General features: G+C 39.9%; 2 long non-coding RNA genes across 4 annotated transcripts; both read right to left on the bottom strand.

Annotated features, from left to right (window-relative positions):
* Positions 1 to 5375: 5375 nt before the first annotated feature.
* On the bottom strand, positions 5376 to 10455 carry LOC146273435 (uncharacterized). 3 transcript variants are annotated; one of them, XR_014766635.1, is made up of 7 exons: positions 8178 to 10455; positions 7931 to 8093; positions 6714 to 6835; positions 6219 to 6311; positions 5838 to 5888; positions 5687 to 5730; positions 5376 to 5530 (listed from the first exon to the last, which is right to left on the bottom strand). It is a non-coding gene; the product is annotated as an uncharacterized LOC146273435 (long non-coding RNA). The 3 variants fall into 3 exon arrangements; XR_014766634.1 differs by having other exon boundaries at positions 5687 to 6311; XR_014766633.1 differs by having other exon boundaries at positions 5687 to 6835.
* Positions 10456 to 12132: 1677 nt separating this feature from the next.
* On the bottom strand, positions 12133 to 15132 carry LOC146273434 (uncharacterized). Its single transcript, XR_014766674.1, has 3 exons — positions 12515 to 15132; positions 12325 to 12407; positions 12133 to 12247 (listed from the first exon to the last, which is right to left on the bottom strand). It is a non-coding gene; the product is annotated as an uncharacterized LOC146273434 (long non-coding RNA).

Genomic DNA, 15132 nt, shown 5'->3' with positions numbered 1-15132 from the left:
CCTCTGAGGGGATGAGCTAAGGCTTTGGTTGAAGCATGGCGCTAGCGACTTAACCTTTGCTGAACGCCAGGAGCTCAACCAATAGACTAAGTGGCGGGCATGAAAGGTAGTGGGAACCTTGTGGGATGACTGGTGAACGAGGCTACATGAAAGAAGACTCAGATCGGTTAATGCCGTAGGTCCCTTGGATTATAAGGCCCAGAGTCGGTACAGAAGAGACAAAAAAGGGGCAGCAGCTGGTTTAAAGGTGAACTGGACTTCCCAGTGGTTATGGTTGTCTGTCTGCCAAAGGTCTGCCCTTAAGGAAAGTTTGATGGAAGAGCTAGTGAATATGTGTTGGCATCGACGGAAAGGCAAAAGGGTTTACTGGAAGTCTGCTAATCTCACATCTGGCTAGCTAGTTCAACACATGGGCACCTCCACATACACAAATACAAAGGCCTCAACTCAATCTATTGGGATGGAAAGGTTTGAAAAGTAGAAATGTACAGTGTATATCGTTTTTACACCTATTTCTGTCTTATTATACACACAGTTTTGTCACCCCATTAGAGGGAATGGAAAGATTAAGAATGGAGATGTCAGAGGGGGTAGATGATACTGTTTGGTTTGGTGGTAATGCTGGTGTGTGTGTGTGTGAGTGTGTACACATGAATGAGGTAAGGAATTAGGCTACACATGACTGCTTCCTTAGTGAGCAACCCCTACAGAGTTACTCCAGGCTCCAAAGATGGCAGCGCTATTTTACACACACGCCAAGCTCTTCTCAACCATTCGCAACTGCGGTGACAAAAGAGAAACAGGCAGAGGGAAGAAGCATACCTATAACCCTCAATGGGAGAAAAGGGAGTAAAGGGGTTTACTCAAGGGATTCAAAATGGTTTGCTTGTGGTAGTGTGTGCGTATGGGGAATGGGATTCATGTGGCTTATGTCTCTACATGTGTGTGTGTGTGTCCCTTCCAACACATGGACTGAGATGGGTCGATGTCAAGACTCTATTCTATCATTATATCACAATTAGCTATTTCTGAAGTGAGAAAGCAGGTAAACAGACCTGTCAGCACACATATCAACACATTACATCTGCTTCCTTATGCTTGCTTATGTACGAGCACACACACACCCCAAACTCACAAGCATTGGGAAACAATTAGGGCTGAGCTATAAAAAATGTCATCCACGATAATGATAAGTTTATGTGATGTGTTTTTGCTCGTTATTTTTTAATCAGTTTTCTACCTACAACAACACTACATAAACAACCAATTATGTAGCAGAGAAACAAATGCATGTGCTTCATGCATGTTTCCATCCTCTCCCACTTACTATCAAATGCACATCACACACTAGCTAGTAAACACCCTTTACCTGACCACACACAGCTGGCTCAAGACACAATTATTATTAATTATTATTATTTTATTTTTTTACATCTTAAAACTAGCATCATAGCCTCTCGGGATCCGAGGGGGCGTAGGTGGGGATATTTCAGATTGCTTACAATTAAAAATTAAGGAATTTATTTTGTTTTTTGTGCCTCCCTCATTTAAAGATGGGACCCTCCCAAAAGATATGCCAAAGCACCTGCACTTCTTGAGTCGACAGGACTGGGCATTGCGTGAACACAGTTATTGTTGCAGCAGTGGCAAGCTAGATAGCAAGCTGGAAGTAGCCTACATATTTTTACACAAACACTATCATTTTTCATAAACAGCAACAGAACCTTTAACAAAACAATTAATGCAATCGGTAACAAGACACATATTTTGACACCTTTAATGTCTACCTGCCTGGGCTACTGCAAAAACGGTGGGAGGAGTAGTGATGGCTATAATAGTAGGCTTATACAATATATGTGAGATAAAGGTTGTGTACCTGGTAGCAAGCAGACTAATGATCCTTCTGGCTTCTTCAAAGTTCTGTCCTAAGGAAAATACTCTTAAAACTGTAAATTAAGCATTATCATAATACGCCCTATCCTGAGAATGATCTACATCAATCAATATAAAAACACATATTGTGATGACATATCGTCCATCCTTAGAAACAATAACACATTTGTGCTTAAATTGTGTCTGTTTTAATAGAAAAAGCATCAAACAGAAACCCCTTTTGTGGGTTGTCCAGCATCGTCGCTGTACCTTTCAGCTACAGCCACAAATAAAACACTGGATAAAAACAAAGCATGACACACCCACACACAAACTGTATACACAACATCTAAAGGCAGGGGTCTCCACAAACAGGACCTGGAGCCTTTGTGCAAACACACAGGCTCCTCTATCCCCTTTCATCCCTTTGGCAAACTGGACCAAAGTGTGTGTATGTCCACATCTGATGGGAGTAACCGAGTATGCACACAGTCAATCAAATGAACACACACACACTCCCAGACAACATATCACACTATCAGAAAGCCCAGATGTTAATCCAGAGTTAAATGTGGATTCAGGAAAATCACACAGCAATTAGCAGTAGATTCTCCCTCTAATCTGTGTGTGGTTCAGTTCTATTCTCTCAGCCTAAGTCAATCAAGATGTCAACGTCTGTTTGGGGCTGTTTGCACAGTCCAACTCTTTTATTTTATGAGCTCTCTAGTAGAGAATCAAGACTATCCAGTAGAGAAAAAACTGCCCAAGCTACAGTCTATGGAAAATGAGAGAAGAACCAGGGGCTGGGGTTTATTCTGAGATGCAGTTCAATACTAGTTTAAATCTTGTTTAGTTCCAGAATTCTAAATGCTAAATTGGAATTCAAACTCATTTGTGTGGTTGGTTTGAGATAATTATGGTGACATTTAAAATTAAACGAGCACTGTACACTGTGATAAGTGAGAATCATTTAGAAATGTTACAGCATATTAATCTATTATATATTATGGTCAAAAACAGATCAAAACACGACACATACAAGGTGCACTTATTTGAATAGTTTGGAATTATGTAAATTCTGACTTGGAAATGTACCCTAACTCTGAAATTCAATAATAAAAAATATATATTTGGCGAGTGTGTTTTAGCAGTGTGGACTGCAGTTTACAACTCTCAGAGGAGGGAACCAAGAAAGGTGCTAAGAAAAAAGTAACTTGGACACCGTTTGGTGGGACTGTTGGACAAGATCAAAAGATTAATGGAAGAACTAATAGAAAAGAGGTGACCAGTTGTAGTAGAAAATTAGATTGCCTCCCCTAATGCCATTTATACAGTAAATGGACACTCTCGCACACTCTCTTTTTCACCTCTCCTCTCTTCAGACATTTTCCTCATCCGCATGCAGGTCAGTTCTAAGAGAAGAAATGGGGGAGGGATAGCGACTGCAGCAAATGTGTAGAGAAGATAAAGCATCCTCCTCTCCCCTCCCAATCACTCTCTTCCGTCAAGCATGGCGGTGCGCAGTGCTTGACGTCCTGGGCTCCATTTAGCTTGGCTATGTAAAATGTTTTACTCAGACGCTTAAGGAAGCCGAGTGGTGGCTCCGATAAGAGCGCTAGCGCTTGATTGTCCCCCTGCCAATGCGGGGGGAGAGAGGGCGGGGAGGAAAGTAGCAACGAGTGTATTGAAACTGCAGTGTATTTGTGAGTTTACCGGTTTCCAATATTTCTGGACTATTTCTGGACTCCAGACGGGGTGCATGGCATGGATTCCACTAACAAGTCACCACACATTAGTATCTCTGTATTGAAAAGCAGCAATGTATTCACTTCTATTTGAATCTGTACGGAATGCATCTTTACTACCCCTATGACATTTGTCCCTTCAACAGTTTTTAATATCTTTACTCTCACCGATTTCTTGAAGTCCCTGTCTTCATTGCTTCCCTCAAAAGTACTTGTTTCACATTTAATTTCATGAAAAGTCCACAAGGTTATCAGCAAAGAGAGAGAGAGAAAGAAAGCAAAAGACAAAGAAACAGTAAATAATAAACAAGGAAAGTAACTGGAAATGTAGAATTCCCATGCAGCCAGTGTGTCACTGTACAGTTAGGGTTGCCAGCTTCAATACTGAAAAATAAGGGACGCCTGCCGCCGCGGGGGACACACCCCTCGGGGCCACGATGACCACAGGCTCGATGACCACAGCGGTGGTACATCACAACTAAAATCATGTTTTCATAAAAATATAAAAATTGATACATGGACATTATAAAGATATATGTGCTATTGAAATCAGTGTGAACAGATGCCCTCAGTCTCTATCTATCACAACTCAAGTGGTCGTATAGACAGCCGGCCTGGCAGACTTGAAGCAGTGAATGCCATTGGCTGGTCCGCACCGCTGGCGCTGCATGAAGTCGAACATTCCTTTTGTGTAGGCTAGGCCTACTTATATCATGGTGTATGGCAAAAGTTGGCATGGTGTGTAATTTAGCATAATTATACACATGTTATTAGAAACTATACGATTACTTCGTTTAACGATTGTTTGGAATCTCGTTTGTTTTAAAGAGCGACAGTTAGCCATCATTAGCTTTCAGCTAACTCAGGGTTCCGTTGGGATAAGCTACACAAATATTAGGTGACATTTCGGGTGAAGCGCCACCTTGTGGTTCGGTTTTTCGTGACATAGTATACGAAATCGAGGGACACAGAAAGAAGTACACTATGTTACCTATAGGCGTAACGATAAGCTACACACATTTTAGGTGATATTTCGGGTGAAGCGACACCTTGTGGTTCGGTTTTTCGTAACATAGTATACGAAATCGAGGGACACAGAAAGACGTACACTATGTTACAAATAGAGTGTGAGGTGCCAAATCACACGCAGAACTTCATCAACGCTCATCATTTTACGTCATCCTCCAAACTTGGATTTTACGGAGGTCACTAATAGATATAAACGTGTGTGTTAATTATTGAGATAGTTGTCTGGAGTTATATAGCGTTAAATCAGAATTTTTTCAAAAGAAATCTGTATAATTCAAGATAGCTACCAGACCGCCCTTCCAGAGCTGGCAAGAACCGGGCCTGTATATACAGCCTATATATTTGGCGTATATATGGCACGCAAAATAGATGTGTAAACCTGTGTCATAGATACGCAGAAGTATGGGAGACTGGGTTGGGGGGACAGAAATACGTCCACTATGTTGCGAATGGACTGTGAGGTCAGAGATCCTCGTCATATCAGACAGAGCCATGACCTTCAAAACAACAGCATTGACAGCGACACATACAGGTAGTCCGGACTAATAACATTCAGAACATATCACTCTCCTGTCCATCCTCGGTGAGAACTTGGACTGGGCTCCCGGCCGCCCTTATGTGTTGATCACTGCCTTTGTTTCTTCCTAAATGTTTCATCTTCCGTTAATGTAAATACAAGTCATATCAATTTTAAACACTGTTTAATGTTCACAGCTGTACTTCATTGTTTACATACTTTTAATGAACATGATTGTCAAATTACTGAAATACTGTCAACACAAAACCAAACCACGCACGCACATTAAAAAAAGCACATTTAATCTTTATTAATCACTTTTGGAAAATTGGCTGAAGGCTCCCAGGTGTCATCCCATTTTTCGCCGCTGTAAAACATATAAAAACATTTGAATAACTGTGAATTACGGCGGGTTAATGTCCCCTACTCAGATATGCCGGCATACTGTACAGATAAAATACAGTATACCGATAAACACACACAGCTGTTTAGACAGTTTACATACTTTACAGGAATTACTTACCAACCATAACAAGGTTGCCACCGCACGAGAACTTCTTCCCTGTCCTAAACATTTAACATAAAGAAATCACATGGAAGAAAGGTTTTGATCTGTTAAATGTATGAACATCCATTTATGTTTGAAGTATTTAAGACACCCCAAAACATTTTACCTACAACTTCTTGAAAGAGAAACACCTTATTCTTTGCATGTACACGGCAAACTGCAAAAAAAGGTAAACAAAATAAAATAAAGACTTGTCTTTGGTGGTGTTCTATTTTGTATTATGACACAATTGGGTAAATAATGTACATTTTGGTGATGATTATAGAGTAACGTGTCTTTAATTACTCCCTATCCCTAAACATGGCCTCTTGTCTAACACTAACTCTGAAATCTAAACAATGTCAGTCTGTCCACTGTGGGAGGTGGTGTCTTATTAGGTTCCAATTAGAGTACAAATCTACTTCAAATAATGCCTTCTGGTATCTTTGGGAGACAAAAAAATCAGTATAACCAAAAACATGTCTGCTTTTTGAAAAGCATGGTCAACCTTTCTTTTTGGGGGGGATGGTTGAACCACGTTTTATAGGCCGGCTTCTCTTCCCTGGATTGCATGTTTAAAATGAGCCGGAACAGTGGGCCCCTAAAGAGGAAGTATAAAGCCAAATGCATCCATTACAACAACAGTACTTCCTGTATTACAATGGTGTGTCTAGTGGATTTAGTCCACCTAACCAGCAGCAAGCTTCGCAATCAGCTGTTGTGTCATAAATCTTTAACAACTAAACTTTGCAGTGACTAGCATTTATACATGTCTCATGCAATGAACGTGGTCACTGTACAAACTGTAGATATTATATTATACTGAAGTGAGTGAGACCAACATATTTGAAATATGTGTATCTATGGGTAAATTCCTGCCAGCCAAAGTAAATTCCTTGTCTGTGCAAACTTTCATGGCGATTATAACCCCTTCTGATTCTATCTTGTACAGTGTCATATCTTTTTCTGTATTTCTCTGGAGAGAAGCATCTCTTATACATACAGGAGTGCGGGGGCTGATGTCCTCAGCTTCTGCAGGAGGGTGGGGACTGATGTCCTCAGCTTCTGCAGGAAGGTGGGGGCAAATGTCCCCAGCTTCTGCGATATCATTGTTTCCATAGAAAACTACAAAGAAAAATACATATAAATCCAAATGAGTATATGATAATTATGAGTTATGTACCTTGTTGTTTTAAGTGTCCACTTCCTAAGAACAAAATTCTAGTTTGTGTACACTGATCAGCCATAACATTATGACCACTGACAAGTGAAGTGAAAAACACAGATGATCTCATTATCATGACACCTGTCAATGGGTGGGATAGAGCCTGTTAGGCATGAAAGTGAAAGTTTTATGTTGTCAAAAAGTTTCATGTCTTCAAATTCCACAGATCTCAATACAATCGAGCATAAGTGGCATGTGCTGGACAAACAAGTCCGATCCATGGACTCGCAACTTACAGAACTTAAAGGATCTGCTGCTAATGTCTTGGTGCCAGATACCACACACACTTGTTCCGGGAGTACAATGGTACTTAGGAATGGTTTGCTGGACCCAATGTTAGTTTCCTCAAGGATCACAATGACTCTTGCTTAGAGACTTGTTGCTCTTGTTGGTTAGTGGCCACTGATTTAAATAGTTATACTCGCAGTGAAATATTTTCTTACTGTTGCTTGCTTTTCTCCAGGTACACTTGCACTTATAGCGATTCATGTTGTTTATTTGTAACTCGTTTAACTGCATGCTCTTATGGTTCTTCTTTTTGGCACTTCTTTTTGGTTGTTCACAATATGTGCCTCATGTTTTGGCAACCTGCATTGTTTTTGGGGCTATCTTGTTGTTATTATCAGTGACCTATGCACTTTGTAAAGCTCTCTCTTGGAAGTTGGTTTGGATAAAAGCGTCTGCTAAATTAATAAATGTAAATGTAGCACATATTCAGAGGTTTGTGGAGTCAAAGGGTCAGGGCTGTTCTGACAAGGAGGAGAAAAAGGGGGTCCTACATAATATTAGACAGGTGGTCATAATGTTATGGCTTTAGGGACTCTACAATTGATCTTATCCTGAACCTGATAAATTTATGAGGGGAAATTACAATTATTACATTGCCGACCCGAAGTATGCCTAACACATCTGTCTACATGTTTACATGACCATGCTCAACACATCTGTCTACAATATGTCGACACACATATATCAACACTGGGTCTGTCACCTACTTGTCAAAGCACTGTCAAAAATGTCCTTTATGGTTTTTATGGCTGTCCCATTCACATCCATAAATTCCTGAGGACACACCACCTCAGACCAGCCACAGGACATTTTGGACTTGCGTCCCAGGAAAAGCAAGGGGACGAACCCAAGCTTATCTAATTTGTGTACCTGAAACAATGAAAGGACAAAATGTATTGCCGTTCACTTAGTTCTTGGTGAAGAGACAGGGACTGAAGATTGTTGTTATCCTACCATTAAATTGGCAGAGTTAAGGACTTTGGGGATGTTATTTCCCTTAAAAGTCGTTGCTGCCCACTGGGTGTCTTAACGTTTCTTCTGTGACTCCAATTTACTTTTCATGGGCTGGACTGCTCCACACAAGGGACACTTTTTGCATGCAACCCTGATGTGGCCTTTGCAGGAGGTGCAGCTCTTTTTGGTAGAACCGGCCTTCCGAAAAGAAAGTTCATTTTACTTTTGTTATGCAGATGTGGTTTTGATTTTCATTTCCATCAGTTTATCTTTCCCCTTACAGGGGAAGGACAAGGGAGACATAAATAGATATTATTAGTATTTCATTTAAATTAAATAACTGCATGCCTCCATGAATGCTCCATAGAGTTAATATAACTAGAGTAAGTTACGTTTGTCTTCCAAGATGGGGTCCCCATTCATTTCTATGAAAAGTGCTCAGTGGCGCAGTGAGGCAAGCGAGAGCGCAAGACTGGACGCGGCCATCTTTCCACTTCCGTGTCTTCCGGTCTAGCTTTAAACAGTTGCTCTTTTTTTCCCTTGCTCCGAGACTTTGTGCACGCTTGCAACTAGCTGTACACGTCATACTTTGCGACAACCAGTTGCAAGCATAGATTTATATGGTTACGAGCGTGTGAGCTAAGGCATTGCAGTTGCAGAATCTATGGGCAGAATGGGGTACAAGTCCAATAAGAATCAGACACATGATGCAAACTTAACGGAAATGTATTCTGTCACTGTATAGTATTCCTTTCACATGTTTTTAGAAATAGGCTATAGGGCTAAATATAGGGCTATTCTACATGGAACTCATCACATGTTCCTTTTTTGTCTTTGTGATATGAATATGATTTTCAACGCATTGTATCGGATGAAATAAACTGTTAACATGAACAGCTCCGTCGTTGTTCTCGGCTGGCAAAGAAAGCTTAATAGTTATTTTGGTAACCAAAATCTCCCATAATGCAGACTTGCCATAGCTTACTGTCAACTTCATATTCAAAAGAAATGCCACAAAATTCACACTGCCTTTCATTTCACATCAGTGTCAAAATGTGACCTGTGTTTTATATGTTCAACCTAGAAAACAAACGTCTATTAATGGATATAACGTGATCTAACAAGACGTGTTAATAATGTAATAAATAAAAGCTTGAGAAGTGTGTCTAATATATATTTATTGAACATATATATGTTATTGAAAATATATTTTATTGAACATTTGCCTTTTAGCATATTAACATAACTATATACAAGACATAAGTGGGGATGAAAGTGTCACTCAGAATGGACCTTCATTCTCCCACAAAAGCAGTCTGGCTTAATGATACCATTTCAAAAAAGAAACAATAATGTGTGTGTTTGTAGCCTACATACATCAACAAAAGCTTCTGAGTGTTGTTCTGGTGATGTTCTGGTGATACCCAACCTAATGTAGCATAACTACAAAAATATTATTGTTATCAGTTAAAGTATTAATCTTCGTCTTTGCTGCAGATAGACATGTCAACGATCTATGCTCACGCTTAACAAATATAATATTTGCCATCATGTCATGAACGTAAAAAATCTGTTTATCTGTTTAAATAACGGGAATAAACTATATTAACCATATTTAATGTAATTGTGACAATCATTTGCTAAACTTGCTAGAACAGGGCAGGCAACTCAAGCCATTTCTCCCTGTGCTCATTCAATATAAGTCTATGGCTCATTCAGCTCCATGTAAATCGGCTATTGGCCAATGTGAACTTTTGTGCTCGTGCCCTGTTAGTATCTGCAAGCACATTTGCAGGAAACTTTTGACGTAAGAAAATAAATGGGGTGCTAATTTAAACATTTCGGATTGGTTTCAAACTTTGCAAAAATTGGGAGAAATTATTCTATGAAAAAGCTAGTAGTATAAGCCAGGTTCGAGAATAGAACAAAAAAAATTGGGGGAGATAGTTTTATGTTGACTGGAGTTAATAGAATAAAAACGTCCGGAAGAGTCGGAAACCAAACTGTAAATGCAATACCACCTCCATCCACCATTGCCATTGCTTCAAGCTGAGGGGCGAGGGGTGGGGGCTTGGAATGCTCAGACCAAGCTAGCTTACTAACGTTGCTCATGGCTAACATGCATTTATTACCATGCACTTTCACAAAATTAAGCTACAACTCCACTTTGGAGCATCCCTATGGTAACCTTGAGTTTACTTGCTTAACTATTACATAATTATCACACATTTTCTGCCTAAAAAGCAACATTTACAATTTTTTTCCAAAAATCTGAACATCTTTAGGTAGGTACTTACCACCAACTTCTAAAACAATGGACGTCACTTGTCCGCGCCGTAACCAACAATGTCACATTTTGATTGACAGGCGATTGATGAAGGTCAGGGCGTAATTCCATACTGAAAATACTGAAGATCTGTCCCGTTAAAATGCCACAAACGGGTGCCCGCAAAGCACCTCAGAATTGAACTTTAAAGCAGAGAGCAATATGTAAATATTGTACAGTAATATATAATTTATATTTGTATAATTGTTATTGTGGATATGAATGCAGTATTTGAGTATTAATTTACGATAAGCTACACACATTTTAGGTGAAGCGCCACCTTGTGGTTCGGTTTTTCGTAACACAGTATACGAAATCGAGGGACACAGAAAGACGTACACTATGTTACGAAATACTAATAAACTGAGGTCAGGTTGAAAGAGGAAGAAATAATACACAAATAAAACTGTTAAACATCACAAATAAATACAAATTATTGCAAGTATAATAAGTGTGTAAGCTATATGAAAATACACTTTTTTATTAATATCAAGATTTTTTGTTATTGCTGTGTATTGAGAGTGGAAATCAGAGAAGCGGCTAAAAAAGACGCGGCAAATTCAAACGGCTAGTTCTAGCAAAGAGTATAGAAGCACTGAAACAACTAGAAGTGCTATACTCTTTTGTTCTAATGCAAAGCTCAAGACAACATAGTGACTATAGTAAAACAAACAATTATGGCAAAGCGCCAGGGAGAAGAGAAAGATGTAGGCATATGCGCAACAACAAAAAACTAGGATTTATTTGTAGAGTTATCTTGAATTTGGTTTTATTGAAGCCATGGATAAAGTGAAAATCGAGTGTGTCACGTGTGGTGAGAAGCTAGCGAATGAAAGCATGAAGCCCTGCAAACTGAAGAGGCACCAGAGCACCAAACACCCACAGACAATCGGTAAACCCAGGGAATTTTTCCTTAGAAAAAAAAGAACTGGTTACATTAAACAGGACCCAGAACAACAAAGATGTTTTTACTAAAGCTGGAAATGAAAAGAAACAGGCAACTGTTGCGTCTTTTGAGTAAGCTCTCCTACTTGCCAAAACCAAAAAGCCGCGCACCATCGGGGAAACTCTGATTAAACCCGCTTGTGTAAAGATGGTAGAAATAATGTGCAGCGCACAGGTGGCTTCCAAACTTAAAACTGTACCTTTATGAAATAATACAATAAAAGAGAGAATCAACAGAATGGCAGATGATGTTGAGAAGACGTTAGTTGAAAAGTTAAAGACGTACCCATTTTCTATCCAACTTGATGAAACCTCTACTGTGGCAGATGAAGCGGTACTCATTGCATATGTACAGTACATTGAAGACGCAGAAATAAAACAGGACATTCTTCTGTCTACTAATTTGTCAACAACGACACGGGGAGAAGATATTTTCAATGCGATCGCCTACTTTAACAAGCAAAACATTCCCTATAATAATTTTGTTGCGTGCTGCACAGATGGAGCTGCTTCAATGTTGGGGAAAAATAAGGGCTTTAATGCACGAGTAAAGGAAAAGGCTCCTCACTGTCTTGTGTTTCACTGTATGATACACTGTCAAGCCCTGGCCAGCAAACACCTCTCTGTTGAACTGAATGAAGCACCCAATACCGTTGTTAAAATAGTCAACTTTATTGAAGCCCGTCCACTGAACAAACTAATCTTTGCAGAACTGTGTGAAGATGAGGCCCATCAGACACTCCTTCATACCGAAGTGCGGTGGCTATCAAGGGACCAAGTGTTGGTTTGTTTCATTCAACTGAAAGAAAAAATAAAGGAATTCCTGAAAACGAACAACCAGAAAATGTATGACCAAATGATCTGTGAATTTCTTACCTGGCTCAACGTCATACCTGGCTGATATATTCAGCCTATACAATGAAACAAACAAGCGCATGCAGGGCTCAGATGCAAACATCCTGGAATGCAAGGAAATCCATGATGCGTTCGTGCAAAAAGTGGAATTAAGAAAGAATAAACTGCTGAAACATGACCTACAACACTTTCCATCACTTCTCAAACATACTAATGGAAAGTTGCCGGAGTTCAGACGTCACATGGAACTGCTACAAGAGGAGATGAAGGCACGATTCTCAGATGTCAATGAACATGTCGCCAAGTGCGCATGGGTAATGGAACCATTCACCGCGGAAGAGGAGGACGTGGAGTATCTTGAAGCGGAGGATGAGCTTGTGGATGTCAAGACAATTTCTACAAACGGTTCTGGCTCGTGAAAGGACCCGACTTTGCGCCGAAGCTTGTACACCATGCCACCACCACAACGTATCTGTCGGAGACTGCTTTCAGCTCTTTGGTAACCATCAAAACGAAGGCACGCAACAAGTTAGAAGTGCACAATTACTTTAGTTTGGCTGTAACGAACATCGCACCTGACATCCAGGGGCGGACTTACCCATTAGGCAAAGTAGGCAACCGCCTGGGGCCCCCAGCTGCCAGGAGGCCCCTTGAAAAACTCCATAAAAATACCATATGATCAATAAGGACTATAATAATAATACAAATTGATTAAAAATCCTCAAAAGTATCAACAAAGCGTTTATTCGATTTGTGTCAACGCAGGTTTCCCCTCCCACCCGATACTACTGTGGACTATTCCATCAATTGCAGAAACTGCGCAGCAAAGCACGTCATATCAGTTGGTTAATATGAGACAGTAGAAAGTGAAGTGAATGCTAAAAACAATTTGCGAAATGAAATGCAACTCCCCGAGCGGAGCACAAAAGAGAAAGATAAAAGAGGAGAGTAATCTAACTGTAACTACAGAAGGAAACTTTTCTCTCCAATGATGCGGCAGCTAGCACAAGTGCTGCTCAGTGAAGTTTGGCTATCAACAGTAGCTATGCTAGCTTGCTTGTAGCACAATTTACCGGGGTCAGCTTCTCCACGCAGGGCTCTAGACTGAGACCAAATTTGGAATTGTTATTGACAATGATTGTATCCAGCAAACTTTTATATGCGATATGGTGCGATATGCACCTGTCTCTACCAGAATTGACCGTCGGACTGTCTCTCGCTCACTCTAAATACAAAATCCAAGATTTCCGGAAGATTGTATAGCATTTGCGGGCGTCAGGGAGCCGCTAATGAAATGTGGGAGACTCTAGCAACTTCCGGGAGACTTGGGATGTCTGAGATGGTACTGTTTGAATCTAGCCTGGCTGCCAGCCCAACTTCGCCCCGCCCACAAAAAAATTTGCTCGGGAAGTTGGGTCTGGAGGGTCTCGTATTGGGAACAACTATATAAAACCAGGATCTGGGCGGACCAATGAAATTGCCAGGGCGAGCTTGATACGATGATGGACAGATGATCAACAGTAACGTAATCAACAACGTCACGAAAGAGCCCTTGGGTTGAATTCGTTTTCAACAAACAACATATTACGTTGCTTTGATTGGTTGTAGGTCTATCCAATTGAGCGAAGAGGCATTTGTTTTACAAGTTCGGTTGAAACACGCCCATAGTAACAGCCCAACGGAGAGTTTTCAGACTCATATTCTGACTAGAATTATGAGTATGACAACGTCAGGCTAGTTTGAATCGCGATTCCATCTGAAATAGACTACTGCCGGTGACAAGTTGTTACAATAGCTTGTTTCAAAGGGGGTTCTTAATGAATTAATGCAATATGAGTAGGCTAAATGCTTGAAAATATCACTAGAAGCGATTAATTTAAGGTGACAGAGTCATTGAGGTTAGGACCGTTTTACACAGATTGGCCAATATCTTCGTTTGATCCAACTTTTTAACTGAGGCTGCTGTAGCTTATCAATATTCCCTCTTGCAAGGGAAATGAGAAGACAACCCTTTCATTCAACACTTCACTTTTTGTATTTTGAATTGTAAATTTTAAATCTATGCAATCTTCATAAATAGTAAGTACACGTTTTTATATAAAATATACAGAAATACCAGTTATAAATTATAGTTAATAAGCGAAACCCATCAGCAACCAGCGCTAGCAAGCACACCCTACAATTGTACCCTCTCCAGTTATTATTTTAATGATAATTATTATTATATGTATTGAAAAGAGTGAGAATAAGAGTTCAGGGGGCTCCATGCCTGTCTTCGCCTGGGGCCCCCAAATCACTAAATCCGCCACTGCTGACATTCAATCTCTAGCTCAAGAAATGCAGACCCAGAGCTCACATTAAATAGCCTTATTACACTTTTAAAGTAATTAAAGGAAAGGATAGGCTACAAGGAATTAAAGGAAAAAAATACAAGACATGACTAAATACTTTTTTTATAAATAGGCCTATGGATGAAAATTAAATTGCTATATTTGTTTTATAAGTGATTTATCTGATTAACTGAACATGAGTAGATTATGATTTGCTATTATTATTTTATCATTATGATTATTATGAGTGGAGTGGAGCCTGATGCTGCAAGAAAAAATATATAATTCTGAATTGTTGCGTCTTGTGTTCATTATGCTGCTGTTGTTGCATTTATTAAAAACTTGAGAACAGATGATGTAACTGTCTGATTAACTAATGGTAAAGGCACGGGTGGGGGGTTGTTGAGGATTTTGAATGTTAAATTAGGGGTCACCCGGGAAAATGTTTGGGAACCCCTGTCTTAAGTGATTAAGCCAGTTCAAGTTATACACTTCTGAC

The sequence above is a fragment of the Hypomesus nipponensis genome, chromosome 9 (genome assembly GCF_054491055.1).
Source record: "Hypomesus nipponensis isolate SF chromosome 9, ASM5449105v1, whole genome shotgun sequence".
Taxonomy (NCBI): Eukaryota; Metazoa; Chordata; class Actinopteri; order Osmeriformes; family Osmeridae; genus Hypomesus; species Hypomesus nipponensis.
This window is presented reverse-complemented; position numbering and strand designations above follow the sequence as displayed.